The sequence below is a fragment of the Argiope bruennichi genome, chromosome X2, assembly GCF_947563725.1.
Source record: "Argiope bruennichi chromosome X2, qqArgBrue1.1, whole genome shotgun sequence".
Taxonomy (NCBI): domain Eukaryota; kingdom Metazoa; phylum Arthropoda; class Arachnida; order Araneae; family Araneidae; genus Argiope; species Argiope bruennichi.
Genome location: NC_079163.1, coordinates 43273434 through 43286085, shown reverse-complemented (window position 1 = coordinate 43286085; position 12652 = coordinate 43273434). Strand labels below are relative to the sequence as shown.

The window sequence follows — 12652 nt, the reverse complement described above, 5'->3', positions numbered from 1 at the left end:
AAACTTCTTTCTTGACTCTTTGTCTAGTTTTTGAAGGATTATATTAATTGATAAAATCTCTGATAAATTATTTGGTTCATAATTTAAAACTTTAAAACCCCAAATGTCATTTTTAATATAGTTAATTAAAGACCGAAGTTCCTTAGCTACTTCTTTCTGTATTTTAGCATAATTCAGTATCGAAAGAACATGATGATCATTTAACAGTCTTTCATTATCAAATCTTTCCTTTAATGCCACAAACGGAGAACCAAATGTAACTTCAAATGATTCTGTTTAGTCTCTCCTTTGAGAGACGCTCTTAAATAAAACAGTTCGTAGTTGTTTAAATTATTATTATTTCACACCAGCCTAATGAATTGGGTTTTAAATGATGCCATTCGCAAAACGTGGAGAATGGAATTTTTGACAATTTTTTTAATGTTTTCAACAACTGGTTCCTTTAAACTGGATGACGATTTCAAAGAATTGAGAATAGAAGTGATTCTTACCTCCAATTCTTCAAGTTGATAATACACTTAGTTGCTCGAAATTATTTGTCATTTCTTTTGAAATTGATTCAAATCTGGAATCGAAAAGTATTCTTGAAGAAGTTCGTCTGATTTCTTCTGTAGTATTCTGATTTTTTTTCAGTCTAATTTCTAATTTACATACAAAAGATTTAAATTCTAATTCACATTTCAAGGAATGTTTCCATTTTTGTAACATTGGCCTTTATAGCGCCTTTTGCAGATATTAATTTGTCCTAGAATATCTGCCGTCATCACCATTGTTGATATTTTCCAAAGCTTTTAATGGACACTAAATTCAAATGAATCCCAGTCATTATAGTTTAATTCATCCATGGCCTCGACAGACCAAATAGTGTCTCTAGCTCAATAAATAAAGTGGACTGTATTCATTTTTTAAACAGTTTATCGCAAGAAAACAAAGATATATCAAATTGTGATTTGATTAAAGCAAATTATTAAAATTTTGAAACAGTACTATTAAATTATTCTTGCTTATTAGAAGACAAATACGAACAATAATCCTAGATAAGAGAGTTTTGTCTCCTGCTTAGTAGAATAGCATCTGTCCCATGATCCAGCTCGAATGAAAACCTTATCTGTACAGAACGGTTTTCTCGTTCGCCACTCTAGAGTGACCGGCACTGCTTGTAAGTTTAAACAGATATATTTACCGAAATTAAGAATTAACATTTCATTATAATAATCACAACAAATGATTTTTATAAAGTGCATTGCTTGAAGTCTTTTACTATAAAACGTGCCTTGTACAAGCTACGTTTTTTTTTTTTTTTTTTTTTTGTTAATGAGATAGATACGTATTTTTATTGTAAATGAGATTTTTTATCACCGTTATGCATACTTGCAAAATAGTACTATTTAAAATTACAAAGTGCGGTTAAATCATTGATTAAATTATTTATTGTTTTTTACAAAATATTTGATTATTTCATAATAAGGCTTAGTATGCTTATCATAAATTTATTGTGCATGTCGAAATAATACTCATGTATGCAAAGTCACTATGTATAACATTCACACACGTTTAGAAAGCAGTATATTTTACTTATTCGTAATGTTGTTTATGTTAATTTGAAATTATTTTAAAATTAAAGATATGACGCATGAAATTAATCTTGCAGTTTTTAATTAATGTAAATTTATAGTTATCATTTCAAATAGTTGCTATTCTTCATTAACAGGTGCCAAACACTTGTTGTGTTACAAACTATCGAGTAACTAGGTCGCAGATGACAAATCCATTTGAAACCCATACATTTAGCTGCCTTAAAGCTGATGAGTTAAAATCAAATGAATTAAGACCATTTCTTGAAAGCACTTAGAAGTAACTAAAAATACAAAGATAAGGAAATGGATTACATAAAAAAAAATTGCAGTTTAAGAGCTAAGATAAAAAACATAACTAATATTACTATATTTTAGTAGGGCAGGAAAATTATAAGATATTTGTAATAAATTTATACAATATAATAAACCCTATTATATATGAATATTACATTGCTTATTTTTAGAAAAGTTTGATATTGTTTAATTATCATAGCTTTGTTTCATTTATAAACGTTGTAACGCACAAGAAATGCAAGCTGTTCAAAAAATTTTTGTTCTCTGTCTTTCTCTCTCTCTCTCTCAAAAAAAAAAAAAAAAATCTAATTATTTACATTTATAGTTAAATTTATTTTCTACTGTGAGTCAACATACTTATGTATTTCGAATTATTACTCTTGAATTTTGGGATTAATTGATTATTTTTTCGTTTTAGGTATACGAAGAGCATTTCAAAGAAGATGATGTAGAATTTGTCACAATTTTTAATAAGAAATCATCTGCAGAAACATTCAGAGTCAAATTGAAAAAACCAAGACTCCAAAAGGCACATTTCCTCTCTTTTTCACAGTTGTCCTTCGTATCTGTCATCTACGAAAAAAGATTTTGAAGGACCAGTAGAAATTAGAAGGAACAACACATTAATAAAGCTATTGCTGAGAATTTCCTGACAAAAGAGAACTATGAAAAAGAGTTTTCTGAATTTTGCTGAAATAAATGAATGTTTCTCAATTAATGAAGTTACTACTTTTTGTTCTAAAGTTCAAAAGGATCAAAATAAGTTTTTTTATCGTTGGTTATTAATAAGTGTATACCAAATATCACGATGCAGCTGTCATAAAATGAAAAATTATTGTTGAGAATTTCATATAAAGGTCAGAATATAAGTCGATATATAAAGAAGCAAAACTATATATGAAAGTAATATTAATGAAATAATTACTTTTTTTAGTTATTGCAAATCAAATGCTGCAAATTATGATATCTATTAGATGATAATTCAGATTTCATAACATCTTCTCTAAAGAAATCAATAAATCTTATAGAGGATAAACTTAAATTTTTGATAGAATTTCTCATCGAACACCTTCATTTTTTAAAGTGAAATCCAGTAAAATATCATTATTCCTCCATCATATTTATTTCTTTTATTTCGCTTTGTATGCATGTAAATTTATCCATTAGTCAAGTAATTAAATATTGCTAGACCTAATAATACATTAAGAAAAGTCAACACAATGTTAAGATCCAGTTATGAACAACTAGATAAATATTTCCTATCTTAATCTAGACAAATATTTTTAAAATTAAGACTATAATATTTTCTTCATGAGATTCATAAGAAATCATTCATGGATTATAAAGAAGGAAATATTGGATATAAATGCAAACTGTAAATTAATTAAAAGCTGTGATAGGGAAGGGTTACACTATCCATCAGAATTTGTAACTAATATTGTTGTTCACATTTATATTGCAACTCAGAAATTAAACAGTAAAAATATGAGAGTGAATTTTTAGAGGTTCAAAATTAACACAATTTGGTGATAAAACTAGTTGAAGAGCTTGTAATCTCAAAAGACATGTGAGACTTTTCAGTTTGCTTCTGTGGATATATCTTTAAAAAAAGTAATTTCTAAAATAATGAAATCAGTTAGAAACACTTATCAGACCATAAATCAGTTTAATAACTATCCCCAAATTAAAAATTATAAACACAAGGTCTTAAAAACAGTGAAGTAGTGGAAATTCGATATTCATAGTCAAAATAAGAGCGCCAATTCTCTTGAAAAGAAAAACTGAAGCAAAAAATTATGTAGTTAATGCATATGAAAAACTACAATACCATAATGTTTAAAAAAAAAATATTCTTATTGTTATTGAAATCAGCGCTAGCAAAACTTATTATTGCTCATGGATTAATTGATTCATTATCTGGAATGTTGTGTAGAATTTTGTATGTGTGTACATTTTAATATTTTTTTAGTAGTTTTTTCTATATTTGCTTCACATGTTTTGGCTTTTTTTAATAAAATATATTTTCAAGGTTTTTTTTTGTTTGTATATTTGAATTTAAAGCTAATTTTTTCAACTTTTTGATATGTTTTATTTATTTCTTAAGCTGTTTAAATGTTTCGGGTGAAAATAAATATATTTCTAAATCGATTGAAATTTGTGAGTAACTTCTCTCTGATATTTTTTTGCTATTCATTCAGAAAAATAACTAAGCCAATAATTGTGTTTAATTCAGCTCGTATTCATAATGGAGAATTTTATAAATAAAATTTTCTCATTTTAGAATAAAAAAAAACTGAAAATTTCTTTTAATTTAATTAACAATTTATAAACTGAATGCAAAGCAATAAAGATCTAAAACCTTTTCTTTAGTGCCAGTGACATAACTTGAGTTTCATAAAAAGCATATGATGGAAAATATTTCTTAAGTGATCGCCTTGATTAAAATAGTAATCTAAGTCAATTTTTAAAAATCGTGATTTCAATCAAGCATTAAAGCATTCAAGCATTTTTATTAAATCATTCAGCCAAATCATTTACAACTTTTTTCAGCTTCTTATTCAATAACCTTTGTTTGCATAAAAATGTCTGCCGGAAATATTTTTTTGTTCAAAAAACTGAAAAAAAAATTTAATAATTTTTGATTCTGGCATTTCTATTGTTTGGAGAATGTGGCATTACAATTCAAGTACTTGACAAGTATAGAAATGTCTTTAAAAATAAAAGAGCTGGGAATTTTGAATTTTCAATCAATAAGTTTTCAAATCAATAAATCAAATCAAATTCAAATCCATCAATTCAAATAAAAAAATGAATATATTTTTAACTAGCAATAGTCAGACTCAGTAGACAGCGTTAAACTAATAAACGCTTAAGTTTCTATGAAAAAGTTAATTATTAATAATTCATTTAATTCAGTGTGTATCATTTACAAATTTGAAAAAAAAAACATATCAAAATCAAATTCATTTTCAAATAATTAATCGAAATACTTACTTGAAGATTGAACTTAAGTAATTATCTTTGAATATATCTAAAAAAGGGCCATTCTTTATTCCATTCTTATGGCTTTTGTAAAATAAATAATTCAGGATTTTTTGGAATAATTATTTCAAAATTATTGTATAAGCCTTAAAAACACATAATTGCATAAGAAAGAGCAAGAAAAGAGAAATTTGCCGCAATTTCTCTTTCCTTGCTCTTTCTAAACTCTCGACCGTCCCACTGGGGGAATGCAACTTTACAAAAGCCATCCCACTTCTGACAAAGTTACAGAATTTCCGTCAGTATCTTCGTCGGAAAACTTTCTTCACGTTCATTGGCTCCGATGCGTCGTTCGATGTCATTGTCTCCGCCTAGAAGCGAAAATGAACGAGACTGGCTGACAGTAAATTCTTTGTGAGTTTGCTTCCACATAACTTCTCACGATTTAGAGATTTTTTAAAGCTTTTTATTAAATACGAGTAAATTGATTTCAGCAGCGAATTGTTTTCAAATGAATCAGAGGAAAAAATAAATAACAAATATGGAGAAAATGAAATAATATGAGTTAAATAATGCTTTATAAATTAAATAATTGCAGCGTTCATCAGTTTTTAGCATACACAATACTTTTAACATAGGCAGATAAAAAGTGTCTCTATTTTTAATTAATTTTTAAATCAACAGATGCGTTTATGTTTTTGCTTTCAATTCACTGTTACTAAAACTGACAGATTGTATTTTTTCATAACATATTCTACAATAGTTAAAAAGGGAATAATTTGCTATTAAATTAAACATATGGTCGATATGTTTATTAAAATAACCCAAATTTAATCTGGCCTTTTAGAATTTTTACGAGAAATTAGGATTTCTGATAAGCAAGATTAAATACTTTAAATTAGTAAGATTCCATTTAATCCATAAAGATAAAAATTAAGACTATTATTTATTATTAGATCAGAAAGGAATTGTTCGCTCCGCCTGAAAAAAGTCAACCCACTAAGAACAATATACTACGTAAACCTGAGATTATTAACAGAGGGAAAAAAAAATTTTTTTTTTCCACTGAGATTCCAAATAATTGACAAAATATTACTCAAATTGATCTTTATTATGAACATTCATTATCAAATTTCAACTAATATATGATTTTTTCAAGTATTAGTTTAACATTTAAATTAAACATTTCATTATATTTCAAAATATTTTCAAATCCGTCTCTATGGTTGAGGCCGCCCAAGGCATTTCAGTACCACCCAGAATTTTTTTTTTTTTTTTTTTTTTTTTTTTGTAATTGAAATGCATTGTTTCCAATTTTGAAAGTAAAATTTTATTACTGTGAATTTTATTTATGGAGTATATGCAAAAACCTCAAAATGAAAAACTTAAATCAGGAGAGGATCTCTATTTACAAATAAATTAAAGCATTCATTACAGGTTGAAGACTTTTGTACTCATTTATGTTTTTAAAAATTATCTTTTTGATATCTCTCAGTGAAAAAAATTCATATGTATAAAATGTTGTTGGTAGACTTAGTTTTTAACATCTCATAATAATGCATAACACTGATGATTTGTTCAAATTTTGTGGATTAGGGTTACATTTTTTCTAATGCTTTTACTCCCTTTGTTTAATTGATGGATTTATAATTGATATAGAAATACAGGTTTAGAAAAGATAGAAAAATCTATGAATTCTTCATATATTTTTTTTCTTATATTTGAAATTTAAAAAAAATTTATTATTTTTCTCGAGATTCTAATATAAAATGTTCTTATAATTTTTAAGATTAGGCACTGTGCTAAGTCCCTCCCTCACTTCGACTTTCATCCTTTGGCATGACAAGCCAATTTAATTTTTAATCATAAAATAAAACTATGTATTATGACACTAACTACTTCAATTTTCAGCCGGAAAGGAAAATGGAAATTCCTTTGAGGTTATGTGCTTCCAGAGGCCCCTTCTCTCTCCCTTCGAAATAATTTTTAAACTTCTATTTTTTTATGATAAAAAAAATTCATAAATTAGTCTTTTGTTTGTTTGTTTGTTTCTTCTAAGCACTGTTAAAGTCCATTTATTTTGAATACAATTTATTCAAGAATTTTGAAGAGTATTGCAGAAAATAATAAAAACAAAGGAAAAAAAAAAAAAAAAAAAAAGGTGCAGGGGAAGAATGACTTTAACGTATAGGAATAAGTTTTAGTATGCACTTGTCAAGCATAACTTCAAATCCCATCAAATAACAGTTCAAGTTTGATTTTATGAAACCTATGATTGATATATGTGAATATATGAAACACCAATAAAAAAATTGAGGACTGTTTGGCTTCGAAAGTATCTTTTATTCATCTTCTGAAAATACCTCAATACACAACAGAGCAACTAGTAAACACTTTTTTCAACTTCTTTATTTTTTAATATATATATATATATATATATATATATATATATATATATATATATATATATATATATATATATATATATATATATATATATAAATTGAAAAATGTTTAACATATAAGTTTCATGACATAAGTGCTATTTAATACCATAATAGCATTAAAATTTTATACCATGCTAATTCCAATTATTTTAACACCATACAAATCCAATTAGAATGTTCTAGTACATTTTTGAAACTTGTGCAAAAAAAAAAAAAAAAAAGAGAGAGAGAGAGAGAGAAAAGAAACAAAGAAAGAAGGAAAGATGGGGGGAGAAGAAGAAGAAATTACAACTAACTAATATATTTTTGAAGCATGATATAAATAAAGTAAGTATAAATTAAATAAAAATATAAATTAACTTGGAAGAGATACATTGTTTTCAACCCAATATGTCAAACTATGCTTTGTTTTTGGATGTTTCTTAGGTAACTCAGAGAAAATTCCATATGCGTGTTCTTTTAGGGCAAGTGGTAATGTTCGCTTAACTGGTCTTCCACCATCTTGACTTTCCTTTCACAATACATTTATTTTCTTCTTGCAATTTCTGTAGGTTGAATTGGCAATTGATTGCCTCTCCTTCTGCGACACTTCAAAACTCTATTTGAGTAGATAAGATTTCTAAAAGGTTGAGGGGGATAAAAGAAGAAACCCAAGTAAATTTTTTCCAACTTTCAACATACAATTGAAGAGGTTAGTGTAAGAAAGACCTACAAGACATTTTAATGAATAAAAGAAATTTAGCTTTAGAATATATATAAATACAAGAAAGTCACTTACAAAATGATTATGCCAGTAGAGAAGCTCACATAATACAAAAGATTCTACAACTTCTGGGAATGGTTCTTTGTGTTTTGGTAGTGAAAAGTACCTGTAATCAAAACAATTTGAATATTTCACCAGGGATATATTATATGAATTGCAAAAGCAAATTTAAGCTTTTAAAAGTATGATAATTCATAGTAATATTAGAGATAAAAAATTATTGTTGAAAATATATGGAATAATTATTGAAATTGAAAAATAAATAATTAAATGGAGGACATATGAAGACAACCGTAAACATTAAGACATATGAAGAAAAATGCCACCTGATTTTTTAAAAAATTATATTCATAAGTATATATGTGCCAAATAAATCCAATATTTGCACTAAATACAAATTTCTTATCTCCATCTTTTTACAACTCATGATAAAAAGGCATAATAAATTCGATTTTATTTCTTTAGAGTACAGTATTTTAATCATAAAACTGAATTCATTAGTTAATCCTTGAAGTTTTATATTAGAAGCTAAGATCACAATGTATATAGAATGGATAACCAGTCTTGTATGCCATAATATATACTAGTTACCAGTCATTTATTAATTTAATTTGAAGTTATGAAAACATAAATATTTTTCATGTATACATTATATACATTACATGACAAATTTAAAATGTTTTATGTTTAAATTCATAAGCACAAAATAAAAATAATCTATATTTGCAGGCTATTAAAATAATTAAGAATCTCTTTTTAGTTTGGAGATTCATTTTACACTTAGGACATGAAATATTAGATAAAACTGTATTATGAAACTATTGAAGTTTGCTGTAAAGGAACTACATAAAAGTTTCTAACTTAAAGAAAAGTCAGAAATTTAAGGGCTATCCTTACCTCTAGGGAATTTTAAAAAGCCAAGCTATGGGGATGTTGTTCCTGAAATGTCTTGAAGACATGTCAGAACTGTCATGTGATTTTTTTATAACAGAGTTAGAAATCCAGTGCTCACCACTGTACATCAAATATTTGAAATCTGTTTAATCTCAATAAATACCATCTACATTTTATTTATTTGTTTATGTATTATTATTCATTATTATTATGAATAAAATTTAATATAATTAAAACTTACCTTTGAATGGTAATTTTAAGAACTGCACTGCATCCAGAATTTTCACTTTCTTTCAAATATTTTGATACCAGTAAAAACAGATTTTATATCATTATCAATAATGAGAGTACTAAGTGTTGAGTTCTAGTACATGAAAATTTATATTATTTATAAAGCTATGAAGTTATGTTTTAAAATTTTGTAAATAATAATAAACAAACCTAAAGTCTTTCTTTTTTGTTTTAATAATGTTTAAAATTTATTCAAAGATCATAAATATATTTAAATTATAAAAATGAATATTTTATTTCAGTTCTTAACTTTTCATTTTGTGCAACTGGCCTAACAGGTAAGCTTTTAAATTTAAGACAATTTATTGCCAGATCTGAAATTTTTCATTTATATTTTTATAACATAAATTGTGCTCTTATTCAGGAAATGTGTGTCATAAAGGTCAAAAACTGCAGCACAAAAAAAGCAGAAAATAAAAAAGCCAGAGTTTCTTCCCTATATCGAACTGGTCAGTAGATTGAAAAGAGAATTAAAAGAACAGATATTTCCATGCTAGGAAAATACATATAAACTACGCAATATTTGATAAGTTCTCTGTTACAAAGCAGGCACTAAATATCATTCTTGCCTCAAGCAAAATGAGCTTTAGATCAGGCCTTGGTAAAAAATATGTGTTGATATGTTGTATAGAGCATGGAAGCTCTAAAACTTTTATGGATTTGTAACATTAAAAGAACCACAAAACAATTTAAAAACATGACTAAAGCAAATACTTTTAATAATGGAATTTGATGCAATGAAATATATCTGTAAGTAGACAGACACAAATATGTCTCTTGCCACATGCAAAATAAACTTTAAATTTAACATTGGAATTATCTAAATGATACCACAAAAAAAATGTATAAAATAACACATGTATAGACAAATATTCTTTATGGAATTTGAAACAATAAAATAAAAAACATTAATTATTACTTGTTGCAAATTCTGCTGGCATCTATAAAGTCACCTTTATCAACATTAAGGCACCCAGTTGATTTGTGTATTCTAGGAACACGCCAAACCTATTTCTGATATTTATTCATATTTAATCCATTCCTAAAGTTTGTGTTAAAAAAATGAACGAAATAAATATTCAAAAGAGATGTATAAACTATTTAGAAATTTCGATATTAATAACTAAACAGAATTCAATTAAAATTACAATGTGCTGAAAAGGAACTTGTTAAAAGTTTACGTGCTCAAAGAAAAGCCAGAAATTTCTAGGCATTTCTTAAAAAATGAAACCATTGGGAATGCTGTTGTTTCCTCATTGCTAGATTAATCAGAAATATTATGATTTTTTTTTCATAACAGAGTTGAAATATTTGATGAACAGCTTGTTCTCACCACTTTAAATTATTTATCTGCTATCTGTTTCTCGATACGTAATAAAGTATATTTCTGCCATTCCGTTCTCCGAGAAAGAAGATAATAAATTATTATAAAAGCAGATCCATAAGTGGCGAATGAAACAACGGTCGTTTTTGAATTCTCTCTATAACGAGTTCATTGCTTTGTGATCGTCAGACGTAGTCAGTACTACTTCGAGTTAACGTTAACAATCAGCGATTTGATTATTTCAACTGTGTTTAATCCTTGTAAGTAATTTATTTATTGTAAGTAAATGCTATATTATGTACATTAATAATATATTTGGCAGTTTACTTAATTTATCAAAGCTTGTATTTTAGCTTTTTTAATTCATAATATAGAAAATTCTTATTCAAGCAAAATAATATTTAGATATAATAGTACAAAAAATAAAATACCTCTAATTATGAACAGTTTATTATTTGTCTTACATTTATATTCTATATACTCATTAAATTTTATTTTACATTGATTTTAATTAAAAGAGTAGAACAATTTTTCAGATGCAGTTAAGAACATATTGTGTAATAAATAAACAAAAAAAAAGCAACAACATTTTGAGGATATTAAATTAAATACATCTGAAAAAAGTAAAGGAATATTTTTTTAAAATATAGAAACGTGAAGAAAATTCAAATAGCAGAAATAATGGCCACCCTGTTATTATAAACTTTCTATGCACTCTCAACATGTGATGTTTATGATGAACCAATGCCACAATGAAATGAATATAATGAAACAAATTGTCACAAAAATTTACAAAATCCATTCCTTCTGCCTTTTTAAAATTTTTACTTTTAAAACACTTTTCTTTTTATGCAACAAAAAATAATACGAAACATTGTCCACTTTTTTCTGTATCTTACAAATGAAGCATTCAGTCAGTATGCTGGTGATATTTTTTCTATGGTTGAGAGCTAAAAGTTTATGCAATTTTGATATCATACAGGCTGTGTTTGATATCATTGTATAATGTTTTTATTTTTATTTTGATGCAGTGATTTCCTTTTCTAATTTTAAAAGATTTTTTTTTTTTTTTTTTTTACTTTTAATAGAATTATTCTACAATTCTGATTTGTGTGTTGGTAAACAATCTGGATAGGAAACAAATAATTTAATTCTTCATTACTCTGTAAATGTGCATGTCTTTTTGTACTGCATGTTTCATGAGTAAATCTGACCAAACAGTTCTGATATCTGACAGGTTAGCTAAAAGTCGGTTTAGAGTGGCATGAGAAAATGACAGAAATCAAACCAAATTTTCTGACTCCATTTCCCTTTACTGTATCAATTGAATAAAATCGATATTTTTTAATTAGTTCTACATTAGTTCCCCCCATGATTTTAGCTATTTGTTTGAATTGGCTACCTACTTATTATTGAAAGAAAACGAGTAGAACAGGTTGCCAGTTTTTCGACATTACTTAGTTTTTCTTTGTATATAAGTACTTAAATCAGAAAAAAAAAAAAAAAAAAAAAAGAAAAGAAGAAAACTAATGGACTTCTCTGGCGTTCTCCTGTTGTGATTATGTTATATTATGTTGCAACGGAATGGCAAGATGTCTCGAATTTTACGAAAATGTGCCCCAAACTGTTTAAAACGCTGTAAAAAATTGTTTTAAAATTTTGGAAGGAAACGATATTTATTTATGTGACAAAAAGAAATCAAAAGATCAATTTAAAAAAGTGAATTACTGATTAGGGGTTTGTTGCATTGGCATTCCGGTTTGAAACTGTGCGAGAACTACTGAGAATAGCCTTCTTAATTTTTAAACCACAATCAAATACTGAGAATATTGTAGGAATACTCAGTTCTCTTGAAAACCCATTCTCTATAACTTGAAAAAGTTCGAATATTCTTAATTTTAATATTGCACCAGCTCTGTCATGTTTTCTCTGAAATACTTACCCTACCTAAGAGTTTAAAATCATGAAAAGAAATTATAACCTACATTTCTGTAACGTAAATATGCTTGCTAAATGTTAATTTCAAAAATTAGCTTCGGTTTCCAAAAAAGTAATCTGGAGTAATGAGGCCTAGAATTTT

At 26.4% G+C, this 12652-nt stretch overlaps 1 long non-coding RNA gene across 1 annotated transcript in view; it reads left to right on the top strand.

Annotated features, from left to right (window-relative positions):
* LOC129960746 (uncharacterized) overlaps positions 1–2643 on the top strand; it is a 29379-nt gene extending 26736 nt beyond the window's left edge. Inside the window, exon 3 of the long non-coding RNA XR_008783683.1 lies at positions 2290–2643. This is a non-coding gene — a long non-coding RNA (uncharacterized LOC129960746). The remainder of the gene's footprint in view (positions 1–2289) is intronic.
* Positions 2644–12652: the final 10009 nt, after the last annotated feature.